At 46.0% G+C, this 23,674-nt stretch overlaps 1 protein-coding gene across 3 annotated transcripts in view; it reads right to left on the bottom strand.

Annotated features, from left to right (window-relative positions):
- Positions 1-17,953, bottom strand: part of STON1 (stonin 1) — a 48,563-nt gene extending 30,610 nt beyond the window's left edge. The window contains exons 1-2 of one of the 3 annotated variants that reach the window (XM_035721708.2): positions 17,879-17,904; positions 7,568-7,649 (exon numbers count right to left, since the gene is read on the bottom strand). The gene's annotated coding sequence lies outside the window, so the exon portion shown is untranslated. Of the gene's footprint in view, positions 1-7,567; positions 7,650-17,878 lie in introns of all 3 variants that reach the window. The other 2 variants (XM_025466317.3, XM_025466308.3) reach the window with 2 other exon arrangements.
- Positions 17,954-23,674: the final 5,721 nt, after the last annotated feature.

Here is a 23,674-nt window from a genome sequence, read left to right as displayed (position 1 = left end):
CCACCAAGCTCACCTGGAAATGTCCAAATCACTGTGAATACACAGGCAGGAACCACTGACTTACAGAGAACCAAAGCACGTTTGCTTAAGCCTAGCCACTCCCGGGAATTCTCCCGGAATTACTTATGTGTACATGTGTACACATAAGTAACAACCCAAGCAATTCTAAGACTTTAAGAATCACTTATGAAAGTCCTGTTTATAAACCAAGTACAGAAGATCAACATTTACTTGGGCTCTTAGTCTCAAATGCAGACATCACATGCAAAAATAATATTTGTGTCTCTCTGTCTGCAGGGAGCGTGTACAAAATATTTGTGAACTTTATTGCATTTCAGAGGCCACTAAAAGCTTTAACAAAGAATTTTGCACTTACAGCAAAGTCTGATTAGAAACATGTAAGTAGGTGTGAATGAATAGATTTGTCCACTGATATTCTCAGTGACAGACATTAGATTTAAACTTAACAGATCATGGAGTCCCTGGCTGGCTCAGTCAGAGTCATGAGTTCAAGCCCTATGTTGGGTGTAGAGATTACTTAAATAAAAAATTAAAAAAAAAAAAAAAACAACCTCATTATCTCTACATATCAGCCTGGGTGCTTGAGCCAATAGTAGACTGGCCTCCTTTGTCTCAACTCTTGAGTCTCCATTGAAATGAGTAGCTCCCAGTGTCCTCACAGAGCACCCAGGTGCCTCTGCATATCACTGCCCAGTGAGGCCTACAAGATGCTGAAAGGTCAGCCCAGCATAAGCTGGCTCACCCAGCTCTAAGATATGGGCAGGCCTCCACTGGACACCCCCAGGGCCTCTCTTGCCAACCCATCTCTCCACCAGACCCTGACTACTGCTCCCAGCAAGAAATGTCCCTCTGGGTGAGTTCCCTACAGCTGTTTGCCCAGCCCGGAAGACAGGAGGTCAGTGCTCGGGAAGTGCTGTTCCAGTTCTGCTTTATTCTGGCTCTGTAAGTTAAAACAAGTCATTGCTAGCAAGTCGTTTCCCAAAGTCCTAATAGTTTATGAAGATCCGAAATCTAACAATCTATGAAGATGAACTGTCCTTAAAAAAAGAGGTGTGGGAAAAAAAAAAAAAAAGAGGTGTGCAGAGAAGTATGTGCCTCCCTGAAGACCCCTTCCTATCCAAAGTCTTCAGGATTCCTGCAACCATGCTTCAGGATAGAAATTCTCTAAAGATGGCCACAACAATATCTCCCATCTAATTCTCTTCTGAAATGCAATAGAGCGGGGAAGCTCTATTTCCCCTTCCCTTGAATCTTGGTGGGCCTGTCATTGCTCAGACTACCACAGGGTGGTTGAAGTAACACTGACAATTCTGGCCACAGGCCTGAAGTGACACAGAAGCTGCCTTTGCTGTTTTGTGGCACCCTGAGCCACCACATAAGAAGCCCAGGCCATGCAGGGGAACCATACTGAGATGCCATCATGAACATCTGGACACTTGAGCTTTCACTGATTCCAGCCTCAGTTGCCATCTGACTACAATTGCATGAGAAACCCCAAGCAAGAAGGATGCAAGTGGTGGGCAAGCCAACAGCACACACCCAGAGCATGTGCTGAGTGGGGGGGAGGGCACGGGGGGACGAGCCCTGCCGGTCCAGCTGCAGGAAGCCCCCCAAATCTGTTTACTACCTGCCTCTGCGACCTCAGGAGAGGAGCCTACAAGGAATTTGAAACCATGATGGAAAGTTGGATTGTCCCACCCAGTCCTCCCCTCGCTCACCTTCAGTCCAGACAGCCTTGGTGCCATCACCCCAGCTCACCTCTCCAGGGAAGGGGGCACCACAGGCAGGGAAGATGTGGTACGGTTCCCTGTGACATCTCTGGCTGTGACTGAGAGCCGGGAGCCTCAACCACCCGACGACAACGAGGGGTCAGAGGCCTGGTTTTTGTTGCTGGGAGCCCAGATCCAACTTCCTGTGTGGCCTGGGCTAGGGTGTGCTGTGCCCAGACTGTGGCCTCTTTGGGGGAATTTTTTTTTTTCTTTAATGGAAAAGACCAGCCAGATCCATTCAGAACATGTTAAATAAAAGTTTTCCAAAATGCTTAAAAAAAAAAAAAGAAAGAAAAAAAGAAGAAAGAAACCCCAAGCAAGAACCATCCAGCTGAGCCCAGTCAACCCAAAGAACCAGGAGAGATGATATTAAGTTGTGATTTTAACCCTCTACGTTTTTTGTGTGGTACAATATACATTAACATAAAAGCTACCCTTTTAACCACTCTAAAGAGCACAGTTCTGGGGTATTCAGTACGATCACGTTGTTGGGCAACCATCACTACCATCCATCTCCAGAACTTTTAATGTTCCCAAACCAAAACTCTGTACCCATTACACCCTAACTCTGCACGCCTGTCCTGACCCCTAGCAGCTACCACTCTACTTTCTGTCTCTGAATCTGATGACTCTAAGGCCCTTGTATAAGGGGAAGCATGCATTATTTGTCCTTTTGTGACTGGTTTATGTCACTTAGCATAATGTGTTCAAGGTGCATCCATGTTGAAATATATGCCAGAATTGCCTTTCTTTTTAAGGCTAAAGAATGCTCCATTGTAAATGTATACCACAGTCTGTTTATCCACTCTCTCATCAATGGATGAGTTTTGGAGTGGTTGTTCTACAGCAATAAATATGTGGAGCAGTGGGCAATGCAGCCCTGGCACAGCAGAGCAAGGCTCCTAAGGCAGACGTCGAGAGATGGGAAGACTGGCAGAAACACAGAGCACCAGGGCACTCACCCCCAGAGTAGGTGACTGGCCAGGAATCCAGGCTGGAGTTCCCAGGAGCACCCATCACAGCAGGCTGGGTGTCTGCTGGGGTTTCTGTTCTAGGCTGGCACAACCCCCGGAGAGGGACTGGCAGGATCCTATTCATGCCTGGGTGCCCTGCCCTGGCACAGGCTGAGAGGCGCAATAAACATTTGGTGAGTGAGTGAAAAATGTCCCTGAAACTGAAGCCAGGTTCTGGGCCATGCCAGAGTTTCTTACAGGCTCCCTGTAGGGCAAGAACGGTCCCAAAGAAAGTGCAGAACAGCTGCTTCTGGCTGAAAGGGAAGGGAGAGGTAGCAGCAACAGGAAAAAAATCCACAGCCAGGCCCAGGCTTCCTGCGAAGTGCAGGATCTCCACTGAAGCGCCACACTGACCCAGGCCCCTGGCAGGACCTTGGGAAGGGTATCGGGCTGAGCCAAAAGGACAAGGTATCTCAGGGATCAGCCCTGCTGGGCTCGTCGCACTCAGTTCCCAGGGCTCAGGGCAGTAGAGCCTCGTGTGCCCATTACAGGAGCAGGAGGGGCTGGAGGGGCTCAGGCCTTGGCCCTAGCACAGGCTGTGGGCACTGGGAGGATGAGCTGAGTCACAGATTTGAGCCCTGGAAGCTTTAGGACAGCCACCTTCCTTCACTACAGGAGCCAGGCTGGTTGCACCATGACCCCTGTCCTCTCACCCATAACCACTTTGCCAAGGAAACCCACCATTCTCTTGATGCTGGACTGCTCCGCTGGGCCACGAAACTAGGGCACCCGACACAGGTCAGGACGCAGCAGAGCACAGATGTGAATCCGACTCTAAGAGGATTTGTTTCTGGTTGACTTAAAGAGCGAATAACAACCATCCAAATGCCCGTTTGGGATTTATACAAAAAGGGCTCTCATTATGTTTCAACTCTGCATTTAGGTTTACCAGCCTTTAAAAATAAAGCAAAAACCGAAGTATTAATTACAAAGGTGTTTTTCTCTATTTCTCTTCAAAGCATATACCTTGAAGGTTAGAAACTGCTTAGCATGTGGAAAGTAGTTATAAGCACCAATAAAAGAGTTCAAGAAACATGAATTTTGAACTTGGCTTAGCTTCTAAGTAATTGTGGGGCTTTAAGTAAACTAATTACCCTCTTTGGGTCACAGTTTCATAATGATAAATGAAGGCAAATACTTTGTACTTCCACGGTTTGGTTATGCACATTAACGAGAATAGATACAGATATATAGAGATAGACAAATATACACTCATGTATAGGAAGTCCTCATAAGAAAAACTAAACTAGGGACGCCTGGGTGGCTCAGTGGTTTAGCACCGCCTTCAGCCCACAGCGTGATCCTGGAGACCCGGGATCGAGTCCCACGTCAGGCTCCCTGCATGGAGCCTGTTTCTTCCTCTGCCTGTGTCTCTGCCTCTCTCTCTCTCTCTGTCTCTCATGAATAAATAAAATTTTTTAAAAATTTAAAAAAGAAAAACTAAACTATAAATATGTTAGAGATTTTCTTATGTTCAGTAGGTACTTACTGGTACCCGCTGGATAAATGGCCAATAACCCCAAGATTGTAACAAGACTCACATTTGGTGAGAGCACTTCCTCTCCACACCGCAGAATCCCCACTGGCGTATGTACCAGATCTTAGAAGGCCATCTCCGCAGGAACCGGAGCCCACCTCACCCACATCTCAACAACCAACTCTCCACGCTTGCATGCTTCCTTCCCATCTGGCCTATATTCCAGCCTGCTGGAGCTAGCCAGATTTCCAGGGTCAGAGTCTGCCCCACTGCCCCTACCCTAGCCACCTGGCCCAGCTCCCATCTCCAATCATGGCATGAGGCTGTTCCTTGGGCCAACCTCCAAACCCAGAACCCTAGGGCTGCACTCTAGGTCTCCACTGCCTTTCACAACAGGGAAACAACTCATTTCCTTTCCCTAGTTTTCATGGAGCACAGCCACACGGAAAATTTGTGGACCAGGAGCCAGTGTCTGCCCAGGGCCTCCTCCACCCACCTCAGGCCTAGACACCACCCAAGACCCTCCCCTGCAAAATGAGGCTCACATGAGCTCCTCCATCTCAAAGGGCTTTGGGGAGCATCATATAAGGAAGGTGAAGGACTCAGGGGCAGCCCGGGTGGCTCAGCAGTTTAGCACCACCTTCAGCCCAGGGCCTGATCCTGGACCGCCGGGATGGCGTCCTGCATCAGGCTCCCTGCATAGAGCCTGCTTCTCCCTCTGCCTGTGTCCCTGCCTCTCTCTCTCTCTGTCTCTCATGAACAAATAAATAAAATCTATAAATAAATAAATAAATAAATAAATAAATAAATTGAAGGACTCAGAAGTTTCTTCAAAAAATATGAAGCACTCTGTAAATTCTTTTGCTCTTTACTTTGTATACTTCAGTGTGATCTCCGACTGAGTCTCTAGAGGACTGGGACTGTTCCCCGAGTAAACTCTTTTGGTACAATGAGCACACACAGAGCAAAGCTTGATGCTCTCTGCAACTCTAGTGCCATGAGCAAATGCAGCATGAGCTCCAGGCCACGGGCTGGGCCGGAAGTCAGGAAACCAGGTTCCGGCCTCTTTGGCCCTGCCAGTAAAATTAAGCGCATTACTTAACCTCACTGGGCATTTTTCTTCAGATGCACAATGGAACTGACAGGCCACCCGCATTCCTATTCACCAGGATGCCAAGAAGGCAAAGAATTTGCAAAGAAAAACACTGCACAAATTGAAATGCTGTATTCAGCGGGCATGGAGGGTTGAGAGAGAAGAGATGGGAAAGAAACATGGAACAAATAATAGAGCAAGAAGACATTTGGGGTGAAATGTGAGGCACTTGAGGAGGCCCAGACGGAATGCCATGGAAGTTCCTAGTACAGAAGAGATGCCCCAAACCTAAGAGTCAGTGTCTGGATTAGAAGACCCACCACAGAGACATGTGAAATTCAACTCAGCAGAGAAAAGTGGATAGAAAGAAACAAAGTCCATCTATCAGCTGGGGCAGCATGAGAGCTACCAGAAGCCACGGCTCACTGCTGCTTGCTTTCACAGTTCAGCTCAGAGTAAGGAGAGATATGAGGTATTAATAGGCCACTTCCTACAAAAATTGTATAATGTCCTCAGAAAGGCACCAGCCAGGCCACATCCTGGCACATGATGTCCAATCCACAGTGCTCCACTTTAAGGGGGACATTCAAAGACTGAGTAAAGAATTCCCAAAGCCCGGTCACCAGGACAGTAGGGTGTGCTGAGACCACATCACAGAAGGATGGGCAATGAAATCTGAGAGTATATCCCCAAACAAGACTTGGGGAGGACATAAGGAGCAAAGGCTCTCTGAGAATCAGAAAAATACTTGGAACATCATCTGGTCCAACCTTCACAAGTGAGGAATCTCTAGCACAACATCTCTGCTGAGGAATTATCCAGCTGCTGCATGAACTCTTTCAGTTATGGAGACTGTATCACTTTATAAGCCAGTTCATCTCATTTGGACAGGATTAAACTCTTCTCCCTCCTATTAACCCCAAATTAACTTCCTCCTGGCTTCCAACTATGCTCTGCAGGGACACAGGCTACGTCTAAACACTTATTCACCTACCTGCTCTTTGGACAACTGGAGACAGCTCATGTCGATGACCTGCACTGGGTCTCCCCACAGACTTGCCCAGGAAGGGGATGCATCTTCAGCACACCCCTGAAAGCATGCTCTCAAACCCTCTTCATTGCTTCATGCCTGGTGACCTCTAGCCAGCTTTGACCTCAGACTGCTGTGGGATGCTGACTACTGCCCCTGCCTTGCTCAGAGCATCTCATCCTGGCCATAACCCCTACCTGTGTTTGCTTTCCAACTAGGTCTTGGCCTCCTCTTTCCCCTTTGGGCAAACTCTGGTCCCAGATGGTCCTGGTTCTGCTCTGCCCACTGCTAAGGGCTTGTCATAAACAATATTCCACAATGAGACCAAAAAATAAGATTCCTGAATTCATGCCACTTCACAGAAAGCAGCTGGTCGTTTGACTTTCGGCCTTTTAAAAAAGATTGAATCTAGAATGTTCGGTAGGCATTAAATATATTTTCTAACACTTCATTTGACAGATGGGGAAACAGAGGTTCAAAGGGCAAAAGGATTCACTCAGGTAACACAGCCAGGAAGAGGAACTCTAATCTTTGATTGTTTAGTCCCACATTCTTTCTACTGCAGTCAAGAGGAAGTGAAGTTATCTTGTGGCTCTCAGTACATTTTGGGAGAAATTTTTTGTAGTTTGTGGATATGTGCATTCATTCTTTCTTTGACTCAACAGACATTCACTAAGCACCTACTATGTGCTTTGTAAATATTCTCAGTGAGATTTGAAGTAAGCTTCCCATTGGGATTGGGTGTGTAGGGATTTAATTCATTCTTTCATGCATATATACATTCACTCAACAATGATGGCTGAGCATCCTTAACACAGTCCTTTACCCCAGCGCACTCTCTGTCTAGCACAGACAATTCCCAAATGTTGTGTTAATGCAGGGTACTGTGGGGACCCAGAGCCAGATGCTTAGTTAAGATCGGGGAGAGCGATGGTAGTAAGCGCACGTAATGGGTGCGTATGTCCACACAGTGGACGGATGAAGCCACCAGTCCTGATAGTTGGAAAAGGCCTCAGAAAGAGCAGGCTTCTAAGTTGAATCCTGAAGTTGATATGAATTGATTAGGTGGAGCAGACTGGAGAGGTGAGTGTGTGCGCACAGACAGGGGAGCAGAGGAGAAACTGATTCTGCAAGAAGATGGGCCCAGCTGGTGCCAGGACTTACCTTAGTGCTGCTGTCAAAGAGGCGGATAGAGAAGTCAGGTGCAGAAATCCTTCTGTATCATGCCAAGGAGTTTCGTTTTATCCTAAAGGCCATAGGATGTGATGAATGAATTTAGAGAAAGGAAACAGGATTAGATCAGAATTTTAGAAAAGCTTTGACACTGAAGGATGGACTGGAAGGTGGTGATACTGGAGGCAGGGAACCAGATAGGAGGCGAGAGTCGGAATGCAAGAAAGAAACCAGGGTTGAACCTCATAGCTCCTGCCTGCACACACTTGGTTGTTGTTGCTATTTTAAGATTTTACTTATTTATTCATGAGAGACAGAGAGAGGAGCAGAGACACAGGCAGAGAGAGAAACAGGCTCCATGCAGGGAGCCCGATGTGGGACTCGATCCCAGGACCCTAGGATCACACCCTGGGCCGAAGGCAGGTGTTAAACCACTGAGCCACCCAGGAGTCCCCACACACTGGTTTTAAATTCTGAAATACAAAAGGCGAGAAGAGATGTGCTCATGTACATCTCTCATGGCCCGGGGGCAAGTTCCCAGAGCTTTGCAGAACTACATCATCATCGTCATCTCCACTGTGACCTGGTGGCAACAGGAACGTGATGTCAGCTGTTGCGGCACGACCAGTCGCGATGTGCAGGGGCTTCAAACAGAGCAGCTGCTCAGTAAGTGGTGGCTGCATGCATGACCGACATATACATCAAAGGGGTGTGAGTGGAGAAATGCTAAACACGGTAAGATCAGGGGCTCAGAAGTACAGAGAAGTCAAGTCCAAGCAAGTCAACAAGTCAAAAACAAGACGAACAGAAAAGTTCTAAGAGGGAAGTTGTTTAAAAAACACAACAATAAAAAACTGTTTTCCCAAGAATGGAAGGCAAAGAGCTCACAAACTAGGACACCCATAAAGGAGCCAGCACCTGTCTCAGGTGGTGCGATTCCAATGTCTCCCGTCTCTGGAGGCAGAGAGCCAGAGCCGTCGGGCCTGCCCATGCAGTGCTCTCCTGGGAATCCGGGAAGGCGCCCCCTCCGGGGGACGGGCAGGAGGCAGGCCACAAGGGCTGGTGTTGACAGCGCGGTGCCCGCCAGCGGCTGGCTAACGCCCATTGCGCCTGTGGACGGGCACGTGTGAGCAGTTCAGTAGAACATCTGGAGGAGAGGGGGACTGTGTGGGTGGGAAGCAGGCAGATCCTGACAAGCACAGGGCTGCTGAAAGCTGGGTAACCCGCATCACGTGTGCCAGGATGCCATTCCCACCGGGAGTTCATAGTCAAAGAATGATAAGAAGGATGAGATCGAAAGCCTGAAATAACCAGTTCTTCCTTTATGGGGGAAAAAAGCTCACCCAGGCAAGTCTGAACCTCCCTGGAACTGGAAGATTCTGACATTATCACCCAGTTCCCAGGAATGCCTGATCACTTTTTTTACCCTTCAGGTAATTTTCTGAAAATCAGGGGCACCTGGTAAGTAGCCACTATGGTACTTACACTGACCCCAACCAGGCACCTTCCACTGAAGCCATGACTGGCAGCCTCCACAGGGATTTTCACAAAATTTATGAGGTTCTGCTTCAAGCTACAAACAAGCAACAGGCCTGGAGCTGCACTAGGGGAGGTTCTCAGTTGTAGAGACGTGAGAGTCGGGGATCCCCGGGTGGCTCAGTGCCTACCTTGGGCCCAAGGCATGATCCTGGAGTCCTGGGATCGAGTCCCACGTTGGGCTCCCAGCAGGGAGCCTGCTTCTCCCTCTGCCTGTGTCTCTGCCTCTCTCTCTCTGTGTCTCTCATGAATAAATAAATAAAATCTTTAAAATAAAATAAAGACGTGAGAGTCAAACATTAAGGTGTTTTTTTTTTTTTTTTTTTTTAATGATAGTCACAGAGAGAGAGAGAGAGAGAGAGAGAGAGAGGCAGAGACACAGAGGCAGAGGGAGAAGCAGGCTCCATGCACCGGGAGCCCGACGTGGGATTCAATCCTGGATCTCCAGGATCGCGCCCTGGGCCAAAGGCAGGCGCCAAACCGCTGCGCCACCCAGGGATCCCCATTATGGTGGTATTAATGCTAAACTGAGGCCAACAAAAGTAAGGTTTGTAGCATCCAGATTGGCCCTGAGTACTAGTTACCGTGAGCTAGCGAAGAACACTTCCCAAGGGATGAACAGAGGCCGGTGTGACAGTCTTGCCTGAATTTCTGGGCCATGGGTGGTTTTTTTTTCTTTTTCTTTTTTTGCCATGGGTGTTTTAAATTAGATTCTCAATGTTGCTTCCATCAAACTCTTGGCTTAGCTCTGCAATGGAAAAGTTACATTTGTGCTCCAGACATTTATATGGAGGCACATCCCCCATAACTCCAATTATGTTTTGTTTTCATGATGCTCTTTTCATGTACGTAAGAACAGTCATAGCTATCATCATTCTTTCTGATAAGACGTTTGCAAAAAAACTTCTGGGCCAAGTACAGACTCCACTGGGCCCAGAGAAATGATGTTGTAAAATAGGCAGATTTTGGTCTCGTGAAACTGTCAAGGGATACCTTCGGTTCTTCTGCTCTTCTGCTCCACTATGGCTGCCTCTTCTTCGTCAATTCCCCATCGCCAATGACCCTATCCCTCCAGGGAAAACCTAGTTCTCAGAAGTTTGTTATTCACTTCTTTTATACTCGTGGGGTCTTTGCATTTAAAATGTTATCTTCAATAAGGAAATGAAGAGTTTTTATCTTCAGAAGGACAGGAACACCAATAAAGTAAAGAGAGATACTGTGGTTAAGAGGGGCAAGGTTCTTAAGTAACAACATGGTTATTCAACAGTAAGATCTATCAACAGGCTTGGGAGGGCACCTAAGAGCTGTTGCTACAGAAGCAAAATCAAAATGGTGATTCAAAGTATTAAAGACATTCATCCATGAGAAATCTGCATTGATTACCAAGAAAACAGAAGTTATTAGGAGGTATACCCATGGTCTCTCCCAAGATGTCTTTCTGATTAGTCTGAAGAACAATCTTGATTTGAAACAGAGCAAGGGAGGGGACGTGACAGGAGACCACCACCTGTGAGCTTCAATATATGTCAACCTCTTGGTCCCCATTATTTCCTGTTTTCTCGTTGAATCTTCAGAACTTTTTTTTTTTTTTTGAGATTTTATTTATTTATTCAGGAGAGACATAGAGAGAGAGTTAGAGACATAGAGAAAAGAGGGAAAGGCAGGCTCCCTGCAGGGAGCCCAATGGGGAACTCAATCCCTGGACACCGGGATCACAACCTGAGCCAAAGGCAGACACTCAACCACTAAGTGACTCAGGTGCCCCTTCAGAATAACTTTTTTTTTTAAAGATTTTTTATTTATTAGAGACACAGAGAGAGAAGGAGGGAAAGAGAGAGAAAAACAGGCAGAGGGAGAGGCAGGCCCCATGCAGGGAGCCCGACACGGGACTCCATCCAGGGTCTCCAGGATCACACCCTGAGCGGAAGGCGGCACTAAACCGCTGAGCCACCAGGGCTGCCCCAGAATAACTTTTTAAGGCAAGTCCTGTTATCACTGTTTTGTAGAGAAGGAAACTTAGCCTCAGATATGTTAAGGAACTTGCCTGAGGCTACTGCTATTGGTCTGAAAGTTTATGTCCCCCACAAAATTCATATGTTGAAATCCTGGCCACCAAGGTGATGGTATCTGGAGATGGAACCTTTGAGAGGTAACTGGGTCATGAAGGTGGAATTTTCTTGAATGGATTCAGTGCCTTAAAAATAAAGGCTCCCTCACCCCTCTTACCATGTGAGGACATAGTAAGAAGATAGCTGTCTGCACCCCATGGTTCACCAGAACCATGCTGGCCCCTTCACCTTGGACTGCTAATCTTCAGAATCGTGCGAAATTGACTTTTGTTGTTTATAAGTCACCTTGCCTATAGAACTTGGTTAAAGCAGCCCAAACACACTAAGATAGCCATGCAGCTAGTTAGTGGCAAAGCTTAAACTCAAACCCAGATCTGCCTGACTCCAAAGTCTATTTCTTCTCCATTATCACATAGGGCTGATGTGGGAACCAGATAAGTCCAAAAATGTTTGCTGATTTGTTTCCTTAAATGAATAGGCTTTGTTGGGAGGGTATGGGGAAGATATGCTTATATAGATCTTTCCTTAATATTTCCTTTAAATAGGCTCTGCTGATATCAAACAACATTCCCGGAGATGCTGCCAGCCACACATAAAGAATCAACCCTTCAGTAGAAATCTGTCTGCACTGTGAGAGACACAAATAAATCCACATGTCCAGGAGAGGAAGAATATCATCTCGATGACCAAAAAGAACAGGAACCTCTCCACAAAGCCTCTTCTTTCACATGAATGTGAGTTAGGATGCTGGTTGGTCAGCTATCAATGTTACTACTATTGAACATTGTACTAGAAGGTCTACCCAATGCAATAAGACAAGAAAAAGATCATAAGGAGTCATAAGAAATTGAAAGGAAAAGACAAATTTGTATTGTTTTGTGGTTGTCTACCTTGAAAACTCAAATATATCTATATGTAAGAGTCTTCTTAGAACTAATAAAAGAAGTCAGCTGGGATGCTAGATACAAGATCAAAATCCCAAAATAAGAAATGTTTCCATGGGCAAGCAAATGGCCAACTTGAAAATAAGAAAAAGGTATCATAAAAAAAAAAAAAAGAAAAGAAAAAGATATCATCTAAAATATCAACAAAACCCATTGAAAAAGTTGTGTAAGCCATTTATAGGGAAAAATTACCAGTCACCATCCACCTGAATAAAAGGAGATGGGAAGACCTAATATTGTAAAGGTATCAGTTCCTTGGGATATAATGTGAATGCAATTTCAATTAAAAAAAAAAAATCCCAACATGATTTTGTCTTTACGTGCAACTAGACAAACTAACATTTTTATGAACTAGGAAAATCCAAGGAAGCCAAGAAATTATGAAAAAAATATAAAAGCAATTGTAAGAGCTAGCAATTAACGGGTGCTTCCTTGTATGGCAGGCACTTTTCTAACATTTTGTATACATTATCTTTTCACAATTATCCTTGAAGTGGATATCATTATCTATTTTTTAGACAAGGAGACTGAGAGAAATCAGGTAACTTGCCCAAGGTTACTTGGTACCCTTAGGAATAGCAACAGATGCAAGACAATGGAGTAATATCTTCCAAGTACTCAGGGGAAATCATTGTAAGTCTAAAAAATTCTACACTCAAACTCTCCTTTGTAAGAGCAAAATAAAGACATTTTCAGGAATATCAATACTTTCAAGTTTACCAAAGCCCTTTTATGAAAGAACTAAATTCACATGAGAAAAATGAACTCGGAAGAAATGGGACATCAAAGTAGCAGTCTCCAAAATGCATTGAATAAATAAAACAAAACAGTGTACAGGCAAACCTGTTTTAATTGCACTTTGCAGATAACTGCATTCTTTACAAATTGAAGGCTTGCAGCAATCCTGCATAAAACAAGTCTATCGGCACCATTTTTGCAACAACATTTGCTTATATGTCCTTGTGTCACATTTTGGTAATTCTCACAATATTTCAAACTTTTTCATTATTATTTTTTTAAAGATTTATACATTTATTTGAGAGAGTGAGGGGAGGGGCAGAGGGAGAGAATTTTCAAGCAGACTCCCTGCTGAGCAGAGAGACAGATTTGGGGCTCAATCCCACAACCCATGAGATCATGACCTGACCCGAAACTAAGAGTTGGATGTTAAACTGACTGAGTCACCCAGGCACCCCTCAAATTTTTTCATAATTATTATATTTGTTATGGTGATCTGTGATTAGTGATTACTACTCACTGAAAGCTCAAATGATAGCATTTTTTAGCAATAAAGTATTTTCTTAATTTAAGGTATGTACATTTTTTTTAGACATAATCGTATTGCATACTTAATATAATGTAAACACAACTTTTTTATGCACTGGAAAGCCAAAAAATTCATCTGGATCCCTTTATTGTAATATTCACTTTTTTAAAAAATATTTTATTTATTTATTTTGAGAGAGAGAGAGGAGATTGACCATGGGGATTAGGGCAGAGAGAGAAGAGAATCTTAAGGAGATTCCACACTGAGCGTAGAGCCCAGAATCCCGAGATCAGAAACTGAGCCAAAGCCACATGTCAGACCCTTAACCAACTGAGCCAACCAGGCGCCCCTCCAATACTCCCTTTACTGCAAGTGGTCCAGAACCAAATCTACAATATCTCTGAGGGGTGCTATAAAGTAGTTAAGAAAAGTGGGACTGAAGGAAAAATATAGGCAGAAAATACAAGGTATCTAATAACACCTTATATACATGCTAAAGCATGTATATAAGCCACTAAGTTGGCTTTGTGCTTCCTGTGGGCCAAATAAGAAACAGGAAATGTCAATGAAAGTACTCACAGCATCCACAAAACAAAACAGCCAAATTGCTCACAAGAACCATTCCTGACCCTGAGACCTTAAAGACCTTTCCCACATAATTAAGTGGATACAAACAAGATCTAAGACATTGGTCCAAGTAAAATAATTTGAGAAAGAAGTCCCTGACTCTTACAATTGTTTTTTTCAACAACATGATTTAGAAGCATCAGCCTTCCAGAATCTCTTCCTTGAAGAATATAAGAGATAAAGTCTCCTACTTAAGGTGTATTATTTGAATGTGTTTAAAAAAAAAAAAAAAAAAAAAAGGCCCAGGCTTCTGGGGATCTTTAGGTATTTTCCAGGAGGAGAATGGATAAGGTGACCTCTGGCTGCCCGTGAGGATACCTGGTGGTTTAGGATGTGGGCCTTTTTTCCCAGACTGCCCCAGCCAGAATCCCTCACACTAAATATTGCCACCTCCACTAAATCAATTCATTTTGCCAATGCATGGGATCACTCACATAGCCAGGCTTCCAAAAAATAATTTATGATTGTGTTTTCAAAGTAATAAGCATCAAGAGGGAATAAGCTGTTCTCTCCCTTTCCTGTTCCATGGTAAATCTCTGACCTACCCACCCTGAGATTCCATGTAATACAGAGGTCGATGGGAGCCTGGAAGATTTCCCTGGGTCTTCTTATGCCTCACACTTCCCAGACAATGCCAAGAGCAATGAAAGCCCATACTGGCAGGGCTCTGAAGACATAAATTGCTTTAACTACTTTAAAAATCCTGCCTTCTACCAGGACTGCCCTAGGATCCCATGGAGTTCCTGAACTCTAGGCTGCCTGGGAAGCTTCTGATGAATTCAGGAGACCTTTTGTGGGTACAGCGGGCTCCCAAGGGAAGATGAGCTACCTCTGGCTAAGTCTAGAGCAATTTCCAAGGACTTCCGAAGAGAAGTGACAATGAGAGACAGAAGAGATGGAAGACAGACATTTTATAATTAACTAAAATATCAGTTCTTAGTAAAAGTACAAAATACTTTGCCTTCCCTTTTCTATATATTTTTTCCTTATAATTAAAATAATATGAAGAATATATTGCTGGACGATGGTACACAGTAGTGATTAAGATGTACAGACTTTGGGCACTGACCTGAATCCAAGATCTGATTCTAGCACATCGTGGCTATGCAATGCTGACAAGTTACCCCTCTGATTTTAGTCACATGAGAATAATAGTTTCATGAGAATAATAACAGTACTTACCTCACAGAGTTTTGAAATGAAACACCATATGCAAGTGCTTTGTACTCAATAAATGTTTCCTATTACCACTGAAAAAAAAATTTTTTGACAAATACTGCCAAGCACAAAAAAACTCAAAAACACCTATAATCCCACCATCCACTTAGATGTATATAATCCCAATATTTTCTGGATATATTTTCAAAGAGTGAGAGTACAGTGCTTTCTATTCCATAACTTGCTTTTAAAACTTCACAACACACCCTAAGGATGTTCTGTGTAATTCTGTATTCTTATACGGTATGATTTTGAAAGGCCACATCGTTTGGGTTATTTTACTTCTTAACAATCCCTGCCCTCCTTCTGCTCTGCAGACCCCACACTTCATGTACTTCCAACCCATCCGACCCTCCAGCTGATAACTGGCTGCTTTCTATTGGCTAATTGGGGATGCAGTTTCTTCTTGCCATCCAGACTAACTGCTTCTTAGCCTCCACTGGACTGGCCTTCACTATGTCCCCATCATGCAGGACAGCCTGTCCAGCTGCACAGCCAACACTTGTGACAGATGACGAACTACCCAGTTCAGGATTGCATGAAGTGGCACGAAAGCTTAATAAGGCAGAAAGGCAATTTCTCTCCCAACAGCATAAGGCTGACTTCTAAAGCAGTAAACACACTATTAAAAATTCTCAGGAAGAGGAAGAAACAAAAGATTTTTATCTGAGTGCATTGTTTTTCTAACTAACAGGGACAAACAAGTTCAAGACTTACAGGCTTTCTACTTGAATGGGAGTTAACAACACTTCTTATCAGTGACATTTTGAGACCACAGTAAAACCTTACTGATTCAAACTAATGGGGAACTGTCAAGCTGAATTAGTGGAGAAAATGAATTACATCCTTTTTAAAGTAAATTCCTGTATTTCCAATGAATTCTTTTTTTTTTTTTTTTTAAGAAATCTATTTCCAGAGCACATGGGTGACTCCCTTGGTTAAGCTGCTGACTGCAGTTCAGGTCAGGATCTTGGGTCCTGGGATGGATCATCCCCCCCCCCCCCAAGTCAAGTCCGGCTACTCAGTGAGGAGTCTGTTTGTCCCTCTCAGTGGGGAGTCTCTTTGTCCCTCTCTTCTCTCTGTTCCTTCCGCACCTTCCAGGCCCGTGCTTGCATTCTCTCTCTTTCAAATAAATAAATAAAAATCTTAAAACAAACAAACAAACAAAAAAACAACTCTATTTCCAAATGGTTCAATCCCTTGACCTGTTTTGACAGGTTGCTCAGCACCTGACCTTAATACATTTGTTACAACCATATGTAGTGTTCCCACAGAAAAGGGGAATGCCTCCAGTTCTTGAAAAGAGCTTTCTCCCTGAAAACAATAAAAGTTCAACACCCCCTGTGGTTCTGCTCACACAGCTCACTCCTCAGGAAAGATTGTTCTTCCTCCAAGTCATGTGGACACAAACCCCAGCCGGGCTCCCTCCCACCTCCCTCCAGTTCTGAGTGGGCAGAGGCTGGCCTTACCAACCCAGATCGGTCCCTAAAACCAAACCCAACCAAACCCCTCCAGATGCCAGGCTTGATGGGTCCAGACCCATCCGAGAATTAACGAGCTCCTCCCTCCTCAGCACCCAGAGGACGAAGCCTGCCACGGAAACACTGATTCAACCCGAAAGAGACCAGACATAAAACCGCACAAATGAACTAAACATTCGCCACCCAGTCGGAGGCAAGCTAGAGCAGCAGCCTCCAAGCGAGGCTGTTTTCCCCTCTGTGGTCCTGCTCATTTCAGCTCTTGCGCAGCCTGGGGGGGGGGGGGGGGGGGGGCTGGGGAGCCCGCGGGGGCGCCGGGAGGGCGGGTCACACCTGGGGCTGGGGGAGGCCCCGCGGCGGGGCGGGGGCAGCCTGACCGGGAGCCCTCGGACCCCCACCTCCCGACGACAGCTGAGCGGGGAACGAAGCACTTCTGCAGAGATCAGGTTCTGCTCCGGATTTTTCGCAAGCATCTTTTTTACCTCCTTTCTTTTCTATTGTTTTTTCCCGGCTTTTAATTTTTTTCGGAATTAAAAAGACTAATTACATGAAGTCACATTATTCAGGAAGGAGAGTTGGAAAAGCAAAAAAAAAGGGGGGGGGGAGGGGAGGCAAACCTGTCCAACCAACCGAATAGTAAAATCCTAAGGAGGGAACGTACGTTCGTCTCCCCCGGGACCCCCAGGACGCGCGTGAGCCCGTGAGCCCGGGGCACCCAGCAGCACACCCGGGGACGGAGCGAGGCCCCTGCGGCCCCGCGACCCGGGTCCCGGCCGCCGGCGCTGGAGGGGGCCCCACAGCCCCGAGGGAGGGGCCTCTGGGGTCGGGGAGTGCTACGAGCCCCGGCCCCCGCCTCGGAAGGGCGCTGGGTTCTTTTCTCTGCTGTTGGAGTTTTGTGAGTCTTTAGGGCCGGCCCGGGTCCCGGCGCCCCCAGGGACCGGGTGCAGGGCGAAGGCCGGTGGGGCCCGCCCGGGGCACCCCGGGGCGGCGGGGGCGGGGGACGGCGGTGGGGACCCGCGCGGGGCGCCGGCGAGCCCGGAGATGCCCGCGAGCCGGGGGCGCCCGAGTTCCCCGCCGCAAACTTTCCCAGCCGAGGGGGTGGCCCGCCCCGGACAGGGGGATCCCCAAGCCTCCCCGACCGTCCCCTGGGGCCAGCCACTCACCGGCAGCGCTGCTGGGGCTCCGACTCCGGCCGCCGCCATCCACACCGGAGGAGGAGCAGGGGGAGGGGAGGGGAGGGGGGGAGGGGGAGGGGAGGGCCCGGAGCCGCCGCAGCCGCGGGGCGGGGAGGGGGCGGCCACTCCGCGGAGACTCCGGGCCCCGCCCCGCCCCGCCCCCCGCCGGCCCCCCTTCTCTCCTCACTCCCTCTTTCCCCGCCCGGGATCCCCCCAAAGTCCTTCTGGTGTCCGATTCTCCATTCTCTTCCCTCCGGGGCATCTTCCTTCCCCTGAGTCTCTGGCCTCCAAGGGGGCAAGAGCATGCTCCCTCCAACAGAAGTTGGAGACGGGAGTAGGTCAGCGGCAGCAGAGGAGTGTAGGACGCCCCCCTGAAGCAGAAGGCTGGGACCCTAGGCAGCCAACCTGCACTTTCTGGGCCTTTGTCACCATCTCTGAGTGGTGGGATGATGGAGGCAGGGTGTCTTTGTGGTCATGCTTTCCACGTTGCTTCATCAAGGCTTTGTTTGGTTTTTCTCTTGTGATTTGGAAACTAAAGAATCATTTTTGAACCCCCTATTGAGTGCCTCCTCTTTTCCCTTCAGTTGAGGACCAGCCCTTGTCAGGGTAAGTGAAAGGTCCTGAGACAGGACCTCGGCTTGCTGGGTGAGTCAGTACCTAGGAGGAGGACACTGCACGGCTTGTGAGGGGTCAAGCTGTGTGGATGGGGCAGGAGGTAAATATTTACAGATGCCTCCTAGGAGCTGCCTGCAGAGTACAGAAGAGAAGGGGAGCTGTCCTCCCAAGGCCGGTTTGAGGGTGGCTTCTAGTCCCTATTCCATCACCTGCTAAGAGTTGACTCCAAGCAAGTCATTTGGCATCTCAGCCTCTTACACAAGTGAGGCTGCTTCACTGGGAATCAGTCAGAATGAAAGGAGTGCCTGTGCCTTTTATCCTGGAGGGACATCCAACCCCAGGATGGGAGGCCTGGACTGGGTTTGAACAGACTCAGTACGGGGAGGAAGGAGGACATTCCAGACCGTGGGCCTGGTGCTTTGGAGGCTGGAAAGACTGGAAAGCTTAGAGGAGGTGGGAAATGTTTGGATGGAAAGGTGAAACTGGCAGAAAAGAGGAAACCCTGAACATTTTTAACCAAAGGACTATTTTGATCCAGGTGGTGTCCTGTTCACTTTTGTATTCCCAGAGCCTGGCATACAATAGGTACCAGTAAATTCTGTGAACTCAAAATGGCCACTGAAGAATATTGACTCAACAGTCTGAAAGACAAACTATCTGGAAAGAAAGAGCTGAAGTCCAAGGACAGGACTTAGAAGGCACTAATGAACATGTATGTCAACCTGAAATGCTATGCCTGGATGGTAGAAAGGAAATGAGGGAATTCCGTTGACACTTCCTTGCCTTTGCATAGCAATGTGATTCTCTTTTAAATGCTTTCAGGTGTAGGCTTGTTTCTGACCTTGGATGGAGTTCCTTGGTGAAACAGAAAAGATATTCAGTATATTATTCAACCACCAGCCTGAAACTACATTCAGAGAGGGCACAGGCATGCCTGAAGTCATCACCAGGATGTATTTAGGATACTTGTATTCTCAGATAAAATTTCTAGTTTGTTTATGCTTAAAACACCCTCAGGGAACAGAAAAAGGGCCTGGGTCCTCCTCTTTTATTTCCTCCAGCTTCCATCTCACTGACCGTCAAGGGTTGAAGAAGGGCAAGAGAGAGAACAGTAAGTCAACTGACAGGTAGCTTCTCAGAGACTATTCTGTGGAACCAGACAGGTAATGGCCCCAAGTCAGCCTTCTGGTGAGGAGCCGAGAGAGGTGCAGAGTAAGCACTAACGAAGAAAGAAGCAGAGGAAGGGAGGAAAAAGGTGCCTTGACCCTGGGCATTCTGGCTGAAGCTCCAAACAACCTCCTCTGTACTGTGAGCGAGCCAGGAGGCCTTCTGGGGAGGCCGGCCCATCTCAGAAAATGTTCAGGTAACAACCTGAGAAAGGACTCCTACAGGAAACGATACCACACTTGACAAATGACAATCATCACTGCATTTAAATAGAATTATGAGGGCACCTTTTTAATTCTACCATCTTTGAGTAAGTAATACGGCTTTGAATAATAGTAGGTTGCCCACCTGGTGGAAAAAATCTCTTTGGAAACTTTGACACTCGATAGGACCTTCATTTTCTAAAGACCAAATATAGTTGGTAGAAAACCACTTATCTTCACAAGGGACTGTCCCTCCCTGTTCTGTGTGACTCAACGTTGCCCCAAAGATGGCCACTTTCACACATAGACTTCTTTCTTGTAACTCCACCACATCTTTCCAAAGACTCCCTTCTGGAAATGCCTCATTGTATCCAAATCTGGTGGTAAATAGCTCAGCCTGGCCTCAAGAGCTAAACTACCACAGCCTTCTATCACCAGCAGGGAGCCCATTTTACTCCACTTCCTGTTCTTTCCCTTGCTCTGCAGTAAGTAGACTCTCAGACTAACTCATTCTCCTTTTTATTAACAATTTTTCTTTTCCTGGCAGCCTTTTCACAGAAATCATTTAAAACTTCCATGCTGTTTAACAAAAGGTCCCCAAAGTGTCTGTAGATATGACCTGGTAGATTAAACTTGGAATTCTACAAAACTCAAATCAGCTGAAACAGTCAGGATCAATTAATATAAATTCAAACCGGTTTGCAGAAATGCCTGCAGGGGACATGGTTGGAAAAAGTGAGTACTTCAGATTTAGGACAAGCTTAGCCCTAAATGCTTGATAAAAACATTCCTCTCTAAAAACCATACAAATCTCTATTTATATTACAACATGCATTCAAGATAGAGGGAAGGCTTTTGGAAAACTATATTCAAAAAAATATTACCAAGTGGATGGCTTCAACAAAAGTGAAAATGAAACAGGGGAAAAAATATCACCATTCTACATACATGATGCATTCTGACCTGATGTCTGAACAACACACTATTTTTAAACAACTTTTTCCATGAGGAGACCTGAATACTCTTTGGATAATTTCTAGAGATAAATCTTCATTGTCAATCAAAATCAATGATAATCACAGGGTTGGTCACTTACTTCAGAATGGCCCAAGGTTGGCTCTCCTTTGTTCTGGATATGGGACACTCTTAGCTGCAACTTGAGCTACAGGTGGCCAGTGCCTGCTTCCTCAAATGTTTCCAATTATTATTTACTGGCTGCCTGCTACAAAACCTTCTGCTGGGCACAGTGGGAAAGCATGGATAAAAGCATGGTTCTTGCCTCATGGCATCTGTAGCTGCTCAGGAGACAGCACACATCATGATGACTGCATGAGCTATGTTGATAGTTTAACAGAAAAGGTGTCCTGAAGAAATAAAAGAAAGCTGAAGAAGAGGGTGAATATTCCTTAGCATCTGAGCAAGCCATGAGTGACATTTTGTTCTTTGTTAGTTAACTGAACTGTGTGGTTTCTATTCTTGGACCTATGGTATGTCACTACTCAGCTATTCCACTGGTGTTTAGGGAGCAGGGAGGTTGAGTTCAGATTAAAGCTCCTGGTAAAACAAACAAAAAGGTTGGAAGTGGGGGAGGTGCCTTCGAGACCCTAGGCCCACAGACAAGACAGTAGCCCCCAGCCTGTTTCCACTCAGAGTCAAATCTTCTAATCCCCTCCTTATGAAAACAGTTATTTTGACGCTCAATAGCCTTTTCTTTCAAAGATTTGGAAGAGCTATAATGGGTTTTCCTGCCCTAATGCTCTGATTGCCAGTTAATTTCCTAATTTGGAGCTAATTACTAAACTGCTTAAAAATTTAAGGCACAGGCAACCATCTACTGACAAGCTTTCCATTTATCACCATGGTGTCTGAGGACATGGCCCTTAGCCGAGAACAGAAGCTTCCTCCTCTATCACAGAACAGACTCCTCCTTGTCAGGGTGGCTCTGCCAGATGGTTTCTTAGCCATCACCAACCAAGTTGCTCTCTTCATATGTTAAAGTTACAGAGGAGTCTGAAGCCTTTCAAGAGCTGGAAGCAGCTTCCAGGTTTAATGCTGCATAAAACAAAACTATAAACCGCACATTTTTCTGTCTGGGGATTTTTATTATAAAGAAGGCTTTAATTCATAGTCCTGTGGAAAGAGGGTTTTTTTTTCCCTCTGTTTTGCTGGCTCTCTTAGCTAACTGGCTCCTCATTCTACTTATTTTTTTCCTCACATTTTTATTCAGAAATAGTGTAGCTGAGTTTTTGTTTTGACGGATAATGAATTTGGAAAGTGGTCATGTTATTAAAAGTATGTTAGTTTAGGGGCACCCGGGTGGCTCAGCAGTTGAGAGTCTGCCTTCAGCTCAGGGCTTGATCCTGGAGTCCTGGGATCGAGTCCTGCATCAGGCTTCTTGTGGGGAGCCTGCTTCTCCTTCTGCTTATGTCTCTGCCTCTCTCTGTGTGTCTCAAGAATAAATAAAAAAAATCTTAAAAAAAATAACAAAAAATAACAAAAGGGCAAAACAAGACACAGGCTATTCATCAGTTTCTCAAGCTGTGCCCGGAGGATCTTAACCTGGCCCAGGCTGCACATGAGAACAGTGCCCCCTCAAGTTGTGTAGCCGGCTAACCAACCACTACCCTTTCCTATTAAAGAGCTTTTTTTTAATTTGGAATTTCATATAATCTCAATTTTAATGAAAACTATACATCTTTATGTATGCATGAAAAAAGAGCAAGAATAAATAATGTCAATAGCTGAATCTCTACTGAGAGATATACACTCCTCTTGATACTTTTCCTCATTTTCCAAATTCTCAACAAGCCTTTTTTCCTTTTTAGTTTCAATCCTACATGGACTTCAGGCAACCAAGTCTCGATTCTGTGCCTAGACTAGAATTGCCTCTCACTCTGCACTCCCCAGGTCCTGAGAGTCCTTGACAAGAAGAGACACGTCTCTTGAGAGGTGGGCTATGGTGGTAAGGAGAGGGATAAGGCAGTCATGGGAAGGACTTCTCTGTCCCAAACCCTCCAAAAGAGGCCTAAAAACAGACCAGAAATGCCACGAGGACTGGCACTGTAACACTAAAGGCCTGGCAGGACCTGGAAAGCCTAGGTTTAGAAGGGAGCTCATCAGAATGGTTCTTCGGTCTTTTCCCACAGGGACTGGGGGCCTAGGCTCAGCTGCAGTGAAAAACAGCTGGTTCAGCTGTAAGAGAAGGGGAGATGACTAAATCACGAAAACAGAAAGGCTAAGGAGCCAAGCCTGGACAGGCTGAGCAGAATGGGACTGAGTTGATTCACTCAGAGGTCCCCAAACCAGGATCCCAACACTGTCCTCACTGTGAGGACCAGGCCTCTCTCTATAGCAGACAGCAGAGGCTATACAGGCTGAGGCCATAAAACTGGCCTTTGTGCTGAGCACAGAGGGAGCTGATGATGAGCTCTCAGGAGACCAGAATAAAGCACCTTGGAGGGGGACTAGCAACTGGCTAGATAGAGAGGAGGCTCAAAGCAGGTGGGGAGGTGGGGTTTTAGGAACACCTGAGCAAATCTGGGGACTTGCACATGGGGTGAAATGGGCTGGTACAAGCAGCTGAGAAGAGTGATATATTTAGGGAATGCTGGAGAAACAGCCCTGAGGTTTACACTGAAATGATACAATGTTGATGAACTAAACCAACAGGAGCCTGAGGTATGGTCGCAGGTGCCTGTTGAGGCAAAACTCAAAAGCTGTAATAAAGGATTAACCAGACAATTGTGACAATCTAGGGAATTAGAAAGGTTATATCTAAGCCAACTGGGATTTTGTAAAT

This window comes from Canis lupus, chromosome 10 (assembly GCF_003254725.2).
Source record: "Canis lupus dingo isolate Sandy chromosome 10, ASM325472v2, whole genome shotgun sequence".
Classification (NCBI taxonomy): Eukaryota; Metazoa; Chordata; class Mammalia; order Carnivora; family Canidae; genus Canis; species Canis lupus.
Note: the sequence above shows the minus strand (reverse complement) of the source record. Positions and strands in the feature narration are given on the sequence as shown.